This window comes from Aquarana catesbeiana, linkage group LG01 (assembly GCF_042186555.1).
Source record: "Aquarana catesbeiana isolate 2022-GZ linkage group LG01, ASM4218655v1, whole genome shotgun sequence".
Taxonomy (NCBI): Eukaryota; Metazoa; Chordata; class Amphibia; order Anura; family Ranidae; genus Aquarana; species Aquarana catesbeiana.
The window spans coordinates 137,139,835-137,154,961 of NC_133324.1; positions in this window are offsets into that span (position 1 = coordinate 137,139,835).

Genomic DNA, 15,127 nt, shown 5'->3' on the forward strand with positions numbered 1-15,127 from the left:
TGATTGTCACTTGTTCTGGGCTACTTGCTTTGTTGGGCCTTACCAAATTGGCTAGTTAGCTGTTTACTTATGTTTATATTTTATCTGTGTGATATGTTTGTTTGTTTATACGTTTTTTATATACATATACTAGATACTCAAGCTCCTGATGAAGCGCACCAATGCGTGTAACATATAGAGCGATCCCTATGAGCGACTTTTCATCATGACTCAACCACCTCATGTATCAAACAATTTTGGATTTATATTGATACTGTATATTTCAACTATTGTACTAATATATATATGACCTATTCTTTTTATTATAGGCGGTAGGAGAGTCAATTAAGTCATTTATTTATATGTTTTTTTAAATATGTATTTGCATACATTATATTTTAATCGGATACAGTTAAAAACAAACAATTTTTTACATAAAGTCTATGCGTGTGCCTTTAAAGTCCATATCTTTATCCACCCATTCCCTTTCTCATGTCACAGTACATGTTGGCATTCATGGTTTCCTCAATGAACTGTAGCTCACCAGTGCTGGCGGCATCACGCAGCCCCAGACCATAACACTCCCACCACCATGCTTGACTGTAGGCAAGATACACTTGTCTTTGTACTCCTCACCTGGTTGCCGTCACACACACTTGACACCATCTGAACCGAATAAGTTTATCTTGGTCTCATCAGACCACAGGACATGGTTCCAGTAATCCATGTCCTTAGTCTGCTTGTCTTCAGCAAACTGTTTGCGGGCTTTCTTGTGCATCATCTGATGAGAGCCCGGAAACATGAACACGGTACCCCCATTCTCCACTCACTCCACTGGCTTCCTGTCTCTACCAGGATTGAGTACAAGGTTTCCCTCCTCACACACCAATGCATCCATGGACATCCCCCCCCACCTCAAAGAACTTCTCAAACCGCAAAACACAACACGTCCCCTCCGTTCCACTCACTCAAACCTTCTTCATATACCCAGAACTAGACTCAGGACAATAGGAGACAGGGCATTTAGTGCAGCTGCCCCGCGCCTATGGAATGGCCTGCCTGACGCCTTGAGGGCTCCTCAATCCACTGACTGTTTTAAAAAAGGTCTTAAGACATTTCTTTTTAGCAAAGCTTTTTGTCCTTTTTATTGTATAAACTGCTCATTTTTCTTTTTTGTTTTTAACCTGTAGCACTTTGAGATCTTTTGATGAAAAGGGCACTATAAAAAATAAAATGTATTATCTTTAGAAGAGGCTTCCTTCTGGGATGACAACCATGCAGACCAGTTTGATGCAGTGTACGGTGTATGGTCTGAGCACTGACAGGCTGACCTCCCACCTCTGCAGCAATGCTGGCAGCACTCATACGTCTATTTCCCAAAGACAACCTCTGGGTATGACGCTGAGCACGTGCACTCAACTTCTTTGGTGGACCATGGCGAGGCCTGTTCTTAGTGGAACCTGTCCTGTTAAACCGCTGTATGGTCTTGGCTACTGTGCTGCAGCTCAGTTTCAGGGTCTTGGCAATCTTCTTATAGCTTAGGCCATCTTTATGTAGAGCAACAATTCTTTCTTTCAGATCCTCAGAGAGTTCTTTGCCATGAGGTGCCATGTTAAACTCCCAGTGACCAGTATTGTAAATAAAGTTACATAGTTGGTGAGGTTAAAAAAAGACACAAGTCCACCAAGTCCAACCTGTGTGTGTGCTTTTATGTCAGTATTACATTGTATATCCCTGTATGTTATGGTCGTTCAGGTGCCTATCTAATAGTATTTTGAAATTATCTATGCTCCCTGCTGAAACCACGGTCTGTGGAAGAGAATTCCACATCCTTACTGCTCTTACAGTAAAGAGACCTCTATGCAGTTTAAGGTTAAACCGCTTTTCTTCTAATTTTATGGAACGGCCGCTTGTCTTTTTAAATTCCCTTTCACGGAAGAGTTTTATCCCTATTTTGGGGTCACCAGTATGGTATTTGTACATTGAAATTATGTCCCCTCTCAAGCGTCTCATCTCCAGAGAGAATAAGTTCAGTGCTTGCAGTCTTTCCCTGTAGCTGAGATCCTCCAGTCCTTTAATTAGCTTTGTTGCCCTTCTCCGGACTCTCTCCAGTTCCAGCACATCCTTCCTGAGGACTGGTGCCCAGAACTGGACGGCATACTCCAGGTGCGGCCGGACCAAAGTCTTGTAGAGTAGAAGAATTATTGTTTTATCTCTGAAGTTAATCCCCTTTTTAATGCATGCTAATATTCTGTTGGCTTTGCTTGCAGCAGCTTGGCATTGAATGCCATTGCTGAGCCTGTCATCTACTAGAACCCCCAGATCCTTTTCCATCCTAGATTCCCACAGAAGTTCACCCCTTAGTGAGTAGATTGTATTCGTGTTTTTGCCACCCAAATGCATTATTTTACATTTTTTCTACAATGAACCTCATTTTCCATGCAGTTGCCCACCCCATTATTTGTTCAGATCTTCTTGCAAGGTTTCCACATCCTGTGGAGAAATTATTGCCCTGCTTAGCTTAGTATCATCCGCAAATACTGAGATTGAGATGTTTATCCCATCCTTCATGTCGAATAAATTAAATAGGATTGGTCCCAGGACAGAACCCCGGGGGACCCCACTTTGCACCCCGGACCATTCCGAGTACTCCCCATTTATCACTATCCTTTGAACTCGCCCCTGTAGCCAGTTTTAAATCCATGTACTCACCCTATGGTCCATGCTGACAGACCTTAGTTTGTACAGTAAATGTTTATATGAAACTGTATCAAATGCCTTTGCAAAATCCATATACACCATGTCTACGAGCCTTTCTAGATGAGCTCCCCTCCTCATAGAAGGTTAATAGATTGGTTTGGCAATAACAATTCTTCATGAATCCAGGTTGATTACTGCTAATGATACCGTTTTCATTACTAAAATCTTGTATATAATCACTTATCATCCCCTCCAAGAGCTTGTATGAGAGAGTGAGAGTATGATAGAGCGAGAGCGATAACACCAAATTTAACACACCTGCTCCCTATTCACACCCAAGACCTTGTAACACTAACGAGTCACATGACACCGGAGAGGGAAAATGGCTAATTGGGCCCAATTTGGACGTTTCCACTTGGGGTGTACTCACTTTTGTTGCCAGCAGTTTAGACATTAATAGCTGTGTGTTGAGTTATTTTCAGGGGACAGCAAATTTACACTGTTATACAAGCTGTACACTCATTACTTAACATTGTAGCAAAGGGTAATTTCTACAGTGTTACATATTTGTGGTATATGTTAAATATTTACAAAAATTTGAGGAGTATACTCGATTTTATTAGATACTGTATATGTATAAGCACATAGCCAACCATTCCATTCAACAGGGGGTAATTTGGCCAAAATGAAATGCCATAATGTATTAAGATTATAGATGTCTTCCATGAAGTGTTAATTTCGTCAATGAAAACATTTTCGTCAAAGTTTTCGTTGGCTGCACTTTTCTAGTGACGAAAACGAAACAGAAATCAAATCCATTTTCGTTAAGGAACGAAAACGGGATGAAAATATGAGGCAGGGACGTTTACCCTTGTGAACTAACTTGCAGGTTTCCATGGCGCGCCACCTGCTTCCGCTCCCAGCAAGCAAGCGAGTTGAAGTGACTGCATGCTCAGTGACGACTGCCAGAGCAGCACTGTGCATTACAGCCAGGCCTCCCGAGTTTCGAAGAGACTGTCCCACTTCACTCATGAGATGACCACCAGGCGCCCAGGTCCAGAGCAGAGAACAGAGCAGACTGTGAGTGCTGAGGCCTCCCATCAGACCACTGTCTGTCCAGAGCACTGTGTGTGCATTACAAACCTCCTCTGACCACTGGCAGTGGCATCCAGGGCACTGTGCATTACAGGCCATCCCTCAGACCTTAGACCACCATCCAGCACTGTGCAGCATTACAACAGGCATTCTCTGACCACCGGCATCCAGGGCACTGTGCATTACAGGTCATTCTCAGACCTGCCTGAGACCACCGTCCAGAACACTTTGCATCATTAGATGCCTCCTCAGACCACCGTCCAGAGCATTTTGTCTGCAACATTATGTCCTTCTAAGACCACCGTCCAGAGCACTCTGCACTGTTTGCAGCATTACAGGCCTCCTCAGACCACCGTCCAGAGCACTGCGCAGCATTACAGTCCTCCTAAGACCAACGTCCAGAGCACCGTGCAGCATTACAGACCTCCTCAGACCACCATCCAGAGCACTTTGCAGCATTACAGGCCTCCTCAGACCACCGTCCAGAGCACTCTGCAGCATTACAGGCCTCCTCAGACCACCATCCAGAGCACTCCGCAGCTTTACGGGCCTCCTCAGACCACCATTCAGAGCAGTGTGCAGCTTTACAGGCCTCCTCAGACCCCCATCCAGAGCACTCTGCAGCTTTACAGACATCCTCAGACCACCGTCCAGAGCACTCTTCAGCATTACAAGCCTCCTCACTGTCCCCAGACCGTCCAGCGCTGTTATGTTATGGACAACAAGACCATTTGAAAACCATGTAGAGTGACACTCGCTGGTAAAACTACAACAAACTTGAAGCATCATTTGTGGACATTCAGGACAACTCATCCCAAAATTCATACAATGGTAAGCACATTACACTTAACTTCACTTTTGTTGTGAACAGTCTTATCTATGTACATTGCAGGGATTTTTTAAACAAACTTTCTTGCAAACTTTCTTGCATTCAGATTGCATGCCTTTTGTTATTCTGAAGTAATAGCTGTTTGCTTGTCTGTCATGTTCTGCACTTAGTCACTGAATCTTAATGGGAGTGATTTCATAATATCTCTCAGCTGCTGCTTTCCCAGAATTGAAGTATCTCACCAAAATATATATAGAGGGATGTGGTCACTAGGAGGGGCACTGTCAATAATTGTTGCACGGCACAGACCGCCTAAAGGCCTAAGGCCGGCCCTGGAAAGGGCCCATACATGCAGTATATCATAGAGAGACAACTTGGAGCTGACTGTGTGGGGTGAGAGAGAAAGTAAAACCAGAATAACTTGATTTTTTTCCCCCTAATTCAACCCCACATATACCTAAAACCTCCAATGATGGGCCAAGTCAAGCCAGTGCACTACCGCAGCAAACTATTTGCACTGTGAGAAGGCCATAGCAAAATGGATTGTGTGCACCAGATTACCAGTCAGACTGATCTGCTGCTCTATGCTGCCTGTTTTGGGGGGTTTACTCTGCCTGGGTCTTCTGCAGCATTTTGTAAGAAACCGAAAGACTGGCTGCTTTGGTGTAGATGGTGCTTCTTCCGCCTCCTGTGATTTTTCAATATTCTCCTCTTCTTACACACCATCTTCAGAGTCAGACAGATCCTCATCTGGTAAGTGGGGCAATGTGGATTTTCTTACAGCACGGGCATACTCCTCTGCCTTTTTTTTTTTTTTTTTATCAAAAAGGGTTTTATTGAGAAAAATACACATAGGAAGTATACAGACAGTACATGTTCCAGTCAAAATGATATCTTATGCACATTTTTACAAAATCAGCGTCTCCTCACATTGCATCACTCAGTAAATCTCCTTCCTCCTCTGTCTCCCCAACCCCGAAATATTTATCACATGTATCCTCCTTTAGACATAGCTGCTCCCCCCCCATCTTTCCCCGCAGTGGAATTTTGAAAGGAGTATTCTGTCCAGAATAAGGTCAACTGGGGTTAGGCCAGGTGTGTTCAGCCATAGGGACCATATCAAGTCAAATTTTCCCGGGCGGCAACGGTGATGGAAAATGTATTTTTCTAGTCTCAATGTATCTCCCACTCCTTCAAAGTAGGAGGTTCGGTCGCCTTCCAGCCTCTGAGGATTAGTTTGCGGGCTTGGAATAGAGCCCTCGTGATTGCCTGCTTAGGGTTGTCTTCAGTTGGGAGGTCATCTAAGATACCTAGGATGCACTGTTTGGGGTGTAGTGCAACACTGACCTGAAATACCTGATTAATGGTTGCAATAACTCCCTTCCAATAGAGATGCAGTTTTGGGCAACGCCATAATAAGTGGATAAGGTCTCCATGGTCTCTAGAGCACCTAGTACAGTCTGAATTTTCTCGTATGCCCATCCTGTACATTCTGGCAGGTGTAAAATGTACCCGCAAGACAATAAAGAGCTGGGACAGACGTTGTGCTGTGCTGCTGCTTAAGCGAGCACAATTGTATGTAGCGTAGTACCTCCTCCCGTTGGTCCTCCTCAAATGTTATTTGGTATTAGGTGTTTTTCTTTACTCAAAGAGTGTATAATGAGTTTTGAAACTCTAGAGAAATGCTTAAATAATGCATTATTTAACTAAACACATTCGATTTTAGTAGACTAAAATGACATTAGTAGACTAAGGTGTACTGGAGATTTAGTCGACTAAATAAGACTAAAACTAAAATAATTGCAGAAGACTAAAATGGGACTAATACCGCGTACACGCGAGCGGACTTCTCGTCGGACTGAACTCCGAAGGACTTTTTGACGGAGTTCCGACGGAGTTCTGACGAAACGGACTTGCCTACACACGATTCCACCAAAGTCCAATCTTTTGGAACGTGACGACGTACGACCGGACTAGAAAAGGAAGTTTAATAGCTAATAGCCAATAGCTGCCCTTGCTTTGTTTTCGGTCTGTCGGACTAGCATACAGACGAATGTTTTTTCAATAGGAATCGAGTCCGTTGGAGAGATTTGAAACATGTTCTATTTCTAAGGTCCATCAGATTTTTCGACAGAAAAGGTCCGATGAAGCCCACACACGATCAGAATGTCAGACGGATTCGTTCTGTCGGACCTTTTCTGCTGGAAAGTCCGGTCGTATGTGCGCGGCATAAAACTAAAATGCCATTTTAGTCCTAAGACTAAAACGAAATTGAAATTTGCTGCCAAAATTAACACTGCTTCCATGCAGTCACACGACCAGCAGTGTCCTCTTTCTCTTCTCCAGCATCTGGTGATCTTAAACACTGGATAGATACCTCTTACCTTTCTGAGATGGAAAAGAGGATCCTATAATATCACAAAATATGTAGGCGCAGCCCTGCCTTTACAAAGACCATGAAGAAGTAATACACAAAAATTGATTGGTTAAATCTACAGTTTTTTTCACACCTACTTTTTCCTTTATAAAAGTATATTTTCAAAATAATCAGCGCTTTTTTTCAGTTGGAACGCAGAGGAACACAGTTCCGGCACCTTCAACACTGAATGTATGTAATGACAAGGGGTGATGGGGTGTGCTGGAGGTTCTATTGTTGCGGGGGGGGGATATGTGTTTCTTGTTGTACAGAGAGATCTATTGTTGAAGTAGGGGGTCTATTGTTTCTTTCTGCAGGAGGGGGTCTATTGATGATGGCTGGTGGGTGATCTATTGTTGTTGGTGGGGTCGATCTATTGTTACTTGGGGGTATTTTGTTGCGGGGGGGGGGATTTATTATTTCTGGGGGGTCAGTTGTAGCTGTGAGATATCTACTGTTGAGGGAGGAGTCAATTGTTGCTGGCTGCTTGAGAGTCAATTGATGCTGGCAACTGGGGTGGATCTGTTGTTGCTGGAGGAGTATTTTGCTGCGGCAGTCTTTTGTTGTTGGGGGAATCTATTTTGCCTCTTTTCTTGTTATCATTAACAAATTCCATACAAATTGCTTAGCACCTCAAAATGATACCTGGTTCCGTATTTTCTAAAAGAGGCGGTACTTTGGGCTGGATGGGTGGTGGAGCCAGGGGACAGTGCTCAGAGGTGGGTAGGGGGTGGAGATAAGGGGTGACTTGGGAGAGGGGGGACCTATTTTCTGAGAAAAAAGGCCCTGAAAAAAATTAATGGAATCATTTAGAGGTTAGTTAAAAAGACAACTGAGGAGAATAGGGGTGTAGAGAGATTTGATTCCAAAGCAGGGACAGTCCCTCTGAATGGGGGACAGTTTAGGGCTATGTATAAAAACCTTGTAACGTGTAAGTACCATCTAATGCAATATTACACTGTGAGCACTGGCTGTAATATGTTGCTAGCCCTGAGTGGTGTAACTGACAACCTGGGCTCACAGGAAGGGGTTGAATGTAACGGCGGTCATTAAATCCAGAAGTGTGGCAGTAACCAAAGGCATAGGAGGATGAGGCGGGCAGCCTTGGAGCAAAAGGAGGGTGGGCAGTGCAAAAAAAAAAAAAATTATTAAAAAAAATATAAGCTGGGGTGTGAGCTGTACTAAAAACCATAAAATTCTTTGACACAAGTCTGAGTGGGATGGTATTACCTGTTTCCTCTTACCAGAAAATCGCATTGATCATTCTACTGATGATGTAAAAGCTTCTGTATATTTATTCACTTTTATTTCATGACTGTCCACACATTCTCATTGTATTGTTGGTAATGCTGTTTTAATCCCATATACAATACATTGTTGAAGTCTTTGGAATATTAATATTTACAATTAATCAGCTGGTGATGAATGCTTTAACATTCTCATAAGCACAGATTTCACTAACTTGGTTTACAACACGACAGCAAAGTATGCATAGACAATTTTGATCTAACCACACATTGCTTGGATAAAATACTCCAAACAAAGGTCTGATATAAAAAATGAAGTAGAGTGGGAATACTTTGGAAGTTGTTCAGGCATTAGATCATTGGCCCTGGAGTGGGGACTTTTAGTACTAAGTGGAAGTCATTAAGAGCGTAAAGTGTTACTAAACCCAGGACCCTGCATTCACTATACAGTACCTGGTCTCCCACAGAACATAGAACATGAAAATGCATTCATTTTAGTAAACATAAACTTCTAAATACCTTTTCTCATCAGCAGTATATAGCAGTCTTATGACTTCTATTAGTGTCTGGTTAAAGCTTGTAGGAGTTTTCACTCTCCTCTGACTATCCTATGAGGCTGCATGACCCCACCCATCTGTCTGGACAGTGCTAATTGGCCCTGTGCTGATCACATGCACCCTCCCCCCAAAAAAACTCTCTAGCAATACACCAATAAACCAAAAGTGAGCATGTGTAGAGTGTCTCCAAGGCTCTGTACTATGAGCAGATGGGTTGGGGACAGTAAAAGAAGGGGAGGATCAGAGAAGACAGGATCAAACATGTGGAGGTTTAACCCTTTAGGTTCCACAGTGAGTATGCCAAGCATGCTTTACTGCATATACAGACTGATTTTACTGTTGTGGGTTTAGTAACACTTTAAAGGCTAAATTCTCCTTTTGGGAAAAAAAAATAAATGCATACATTTTTGCAGAATGAAAAATGTGCATTTATTATTTTTTCCCACAGGAGCCTGCAAAGCATTGCACCCATGATCAGTGCAATGTCAGGTTTCTGCAGACAAATCCTACAGTGCTCAGCCTGTACCTCCGTACTTCTGGCACTGACAATGGAGGGCCACTAACCTGGTTGCAGATCACTTGCCCAGCTACCTGTGCCTCATCAGGTGTTGCCTCTCTGAGCCGTTAAGGGAAAAAAGCAAAGAAGCTTATCTTCCCTGCGTGTGTCCTGGAACCCAGAGAGTGGTGGGAAATGGAGTTAAAGGGACCTGCACCTGGATCTGAACAGGTGAGTAAATGGCACTCTGCTACAGAAGTACATGACAGAAGGTAATGATGGCAGTTCTCTGTACCTCTTTGTAGTCTTTAAGTAAAGGGAGCCCAAAAGAAGCCCCTACTGTACCGACTAAGCAGAGGAGAGCACAGAATAGGTGCAGGGCAGGGCAACTTGGGCAGCAACAGAGACTGGTGTCTTCATAAAGCACATCTTTTAATTTAAGCACATAATTTCACAATGGAAGAAAGTCGGCTCATTTAAAGTCTGAAGAGCAGATGGGATATGAGCAGCTCCCATTGGCCAGCAGTGGAGCTGTGTTCACACAAAAAGTCTGACCTGGAACCAGGCTGAATGCTGGAAGGATAGTACAACTTGCACCACTGTGGCAGGGAAGTGGTGGTATGTTGTAGTAGCACTCTGCACTACAATGCCATATCAAAAAATATATAAAAATATACACAGTTGGTGTGAGGGCATGCCAAATCCATAAATGCATAAAGGCCCTTAGTATGCAAAAAATGATGGGGTGTAAAAATGGATTATTAAAAATGGAAAAGTTAAAAAAATTATAGTATGTATAGAAATGCAATGTTGCAAAAGACCACTGGGGGGAGATGGAATGCTGAAACTTGTATACAAGAACCTATTTGATACAAGTAGCAAATGTTTGTGGATGGAGTTTAGACTAGAGTAACAATGTGGACTAAGAATGTATCATCAACAAAATAATTATAAAAATATGATAATAAAATTGAATGGATTCTAAAGCATATGTAATACTGAAATGATGATATCAACACCAGAGAGGGAAAATGTTAGAGGACAGTGCTAATATCCAATTCTTCATTTAAAGAGGAGGAACTGCAGTTTGCTCACATAATTTGTAATAAAAACATCTTTGCCATTCTGAAGTTTCCCTCCAACCACTTTGCGTGTTATTTTATATATACTGTGATTCTGTACTTGCCAAATTATGCTGCAGAAATCTCCCTCCACTGAGTCTGAGTCTGTGGGCAGCTGAAGCTGCTGCCTGTCTACTCCCTGGATTTACACAGACACACACCTCCAGCTCTGCAGCTCTCATTGGCCCTCTTTTGACTCTTCCCCCCTCCCTTCCTGGCAAACTTTCAGGAGAGTGAGAGAGAGAGAGAGAGAGAGAGAGAAAGAGGGCTGTGCATAATGTCATAAGCCTAGGCTAATGACCAGACAAGAAACAGGAAGTGGGCTGTATACGGTATTTACTGGCAGAAAAATGTTTTACTATCCCAAGTTAAAACAACAAGGGCAGAAGATTTAATAGATGGAAAGTTAAAAAAATGACTGAAGGTCCGATTTAAAGTAGAACTATAGGCAAAACTTTTTTTTTTTACTGTGGCTAGAGTAAAGGAGGGTTATAGCTCCTGTCAAATTTTTTCTGCAATTTGTGCCCCACTGTGGATATTTCCCTTCAGTTCCTGTCCCATAGCCAAACAGGAAGTGAGAGGAAATCCCTGCAAATTAAGGGAATTCATTGGGGACCCCCAGATCACCAGGACTAGTGTACCCTTTGGAAGATTTCCCCTCTATTACTTTACAGGAGACAACCCCAAATTTGGGATTTTCTTTTAATTTCACTTTCAATGATAATGGTAAACAGGATAAATAGAGAGGGTTGTATCTCCTTAATTAGGGGGGGGGGGGGCACAGGCATGAATAAAAACTGACAGGTGTTCTATTGCCTTTCCACTATCCAAAACTTAAAAAAATTTTGCCTTTAGTTATACTTTAACTTATGTGTTCAGTACACAAATCCAAAAGGTTTCTTGATTACAAAGTTTTCTGATTCTCTCAGCAGGGGGAATACTATTTGAAAAAGGATCAATAGTAATTAGTAATGAACCATTGGTAGATTTTTCTATATGTAAAGTGTCAGAGTACACTGCGATTGATAAAACCTGGTTCGATATTATGCCATTTCTGCCCAAAACAACAGTGTAAGGTCTGCACTGCCTGACATTGCAGTGTGATTCGGGCCGGTACACTGCAATAAAATGGAGCATGTCTGTCTTTTATCACAGCATACTGCAGTGCTAGGCTGCGTTGCAGTGTTAATGGGACACACAGGAAACAATTGTTACCTGTGTGTCCTTGGGGCAAAACGTCTGTCACATTTACGTCGGCAGAATGGCACGGACAGGCAAATGGGCATACAGGGCTTCCTGGTGACAGGACACTGATCACCGCTCCCTGTAATCGGGAGCTGTGATCAGTGTCGTGTCACACATAGCCCATCCCCCCACAGTTAGGGCACACTTAACCCCTGCAGTGCCCCCTCCTGGTTAACCCCTTCACTGCCAGTCACATTTACACAGTAATCAATGAATTTTTAATAGCACTGATCGCTGTATAAATGTGAATGGTCCCAAAATAGCGCCAAAAGTGTCTGATCTGTCCACCACAATGTCGCAGTCATGATAAAAATCGCTGATCGCCACAATTACTAGTAAAAAAAAAAAAATATTAATAAAAATGCCATAAAGCTATCCCCTATTTTGTAGACGCTATAACTTTTGCGCAAACCAATCAATAAACGCTTATTGTGATTTTTTTTTACCAAAAATATGTAGAAGAATACGTATCGGCCTAAACTGAGGAAAAACATTTTTTTATATATTTTTTTGGGGATATTTATTATAGCAAAAAGTAAAAAATATTGCTTTTTTTTCAAAATTGTCGCTCTTTTTTTGTTTATAGTGCAAAAAATAAAAACCGCAGAGATGATCAAATACCACCAAAAGAAAGCTCTATTTGTGGGAAAAAAAGGATGTCAATTTTGTTTGGGAGCCACGTCGCACGACCGCGCAATTGTCAGTTAAAACAACGCAGTGCCGAATCACAAAAAGTGCTCTGGTGTTTGGCCAGCCAAATGGTCCGGGGCTTAAGTGGTTAAATTAAAAAGAGCCCATTTAATCGATTCTGACTCAGAAGGTTAAAGTGGATGTAAACCCTCACATACACCTAGTGAAGTGACTGGTCTCAGCTGATACGATAAAATAAATCCTCCTACATAAATTGTACCTGTTTATCTACAGCCATCTTTCCTCTACATCCAATCAAAGTACATAAATTACACAGGATCTCTCTGGTCTGAAAAGCAGGGGACAGAGAGCTAAAGTTACATCAGTGAGGAGAGCTCTGAGAGCTGATTGGAAGGAAGGGACACAACCCCTTCATACAGCTCATGAAAACAGAGCAGAGGGTGTCAGTCAGCTGGAGATCCCTCCCCTGTCACCTTTTTTCTCTTGGTGTCAGGAAATCTTGTCATAAGTGGCTCATGCTTATAGCAGAGGAACAAGGCCACAGACAGAAATGACACTTGGCGCTCTGGAGTGAGACAAGTATACACTATAGAGGGATATACTTTGTTCATATTTCATGTCTGAGGTTTACAACCACTTTAAGTAAGGAAATGTATGACTCACCAATGTTCTGATGTCATTGTAGGGTACTGCAAACAGCACCCAAACAAAGACCCATTCATTACATGAGAAGCGAGAAAGTCTTCTATACTGCACAAAGCTTTCTCTTTAACCATGGGTGGACCCAAATGGGGTTGATTTACTAAAGGCAAATTGACTGTGTACTTGCTCAACTTCCATCATCCAATCATATGCAAGCAAAAATGTTTTTTTTTTTTTTTTTCCGTGCATGTGTTTGGGTATTCTTTGCAAAGTGAAGCTTCACTTCATTTAATAAGCACTGGAACAAGTGCACAGTCTATTTGCCTTTTAAAAAAATCAACCCCAAAGACAGTGTGTTATACTTCAAAGCAATTAAAAGCAAACATTTAATGAGGTTTATTTTGTTTTTTGCCTCACAGGGGACCTAATGTAATTTTGGACAGAGTGGAGAGAGATTAGGACACCAGTCAGTTTGTATTGCTGTCTGTGCCCCTATCAGGGAGATTCATTCTCTCTATATTTGTCCTGTTTACCATTATGATTAAAAGTAAAAGTAAAAGAAAATCCCAAATTTTGGTCTGTCCCCACTCCCCAAGAAAAGTAATAGAAGAGAAAACTTCTAATGGGGACACTAGTTCTGGGGACCCAGGTAACACCCCGGGATTCAATCACTTTGGAGGGATTGCCTCTCACTTCCTGTTAGGCTATGGGACAGGAAGTGAAGGGAAATCTCCCCAAAGGGACACAGATGGAAAAAACTGATAGGCTACAATCCTCCCTTACTCTATCCAAAATGGAAAAAAAAGCTTTGCCTTGGAGTAGATAATCTTCATACAATAAATTGTGCAAACATTCATTTCAAATATACAATAATGTGAAAAGCATGTTCCAGTTTACTTTGAATACACAATCATGTGCAGATGAATGCTTAAAGCGGAGTTCTACCCACTTTTATGAGGTGGGCTTAAACGAAAGACCACCTCTCCACCCCTCTTTTTTGGATATTAAAAACATTTTTTTTTCTTTAGTACCTTTTTTGGAAGTACTATGTGTAGTACCACACACATCGTGACGGGCCACGTCACGTCCTCTTCTGCAGTGAGCCCCCCTGTTGTTTTCTGGGACCTGAGTGTGTCCCAGAAGACAAGATGACCATTCAAAAGCGTTGCACGACTCGCGCATGCGCAGTCGGAAACTGGCAGTGATGCCGGTTTCCCTTAGTTGGAATGGCGGCGCCGGCACCCAGTCCGATGGACAGATCCGTCACAGGGGGGGCTGACATCGCGGGCTCCCTGGACAGGTAAGTGTCCTTATTAAAAGTCAGCACCTACAGTGTTTGTAACTGCTGACTTAAAAAAAAAAAATCACTCTAACTATTGTTTATATTGTTGTTATTATGATCCCCTTCATGCTGATGGGAGCTGGCACATTAAATGGGCCTTGATGCTCAAGGCTGGAAGGAGGGGCTCTTGATCATATGGCATTGTGATTGGCTGTACTGTGCTGACATCATAGGGAGCCTGTTCTACCAGCTCCTGATTGTCAGTAGTTGACCGTAAGCTGCCATCTGGGTCACAGTTCTGGGTGCACCGATGAAACCCACCCCAGAACAAGACAGCAATGTATGTATGCAATGGCTGGGTGGTTAAAATGGCTGTAAACCTCATACATGAAATATGAACTAGCAAATCTCTTTATAGTGTGTACTTGTCTCAACTCAGAGCACTAAGTGCCATTTCTGTCTGCTGCTTTGTTCCTCTGCTATAAATAGAAGTCACTTCTGACAAGTTTTCCTGACACCAAGAGATAAAAGGTGACAGTGGAGGGATCTCCAGTACACAGCCTGTGATTGACAGCCTCAGCTCTGTTCCTGTGTGCCGTGTGAAGGGGGGGAGGGGGGGTGTCCCTTCTCTCCAATCAGCTTTCAGAGAGCTCTGCAGAGTGTGACTTCAACTCTCTGCCCCCTTTTTCTGAATGCTCAGACAAGCTTTATAAATTCTGCACTTTGAACGGATGTAGAGTAGAGAAGGCAGCAGATACACAAGTAAAACTTACATAAGAGGATTTGTTTCATCTTTGTGTATCCGCTAAGACCAGTCAATTCACTGGGTATATGTAAGGGTTTACAACCACTTTAACCACTTACGGA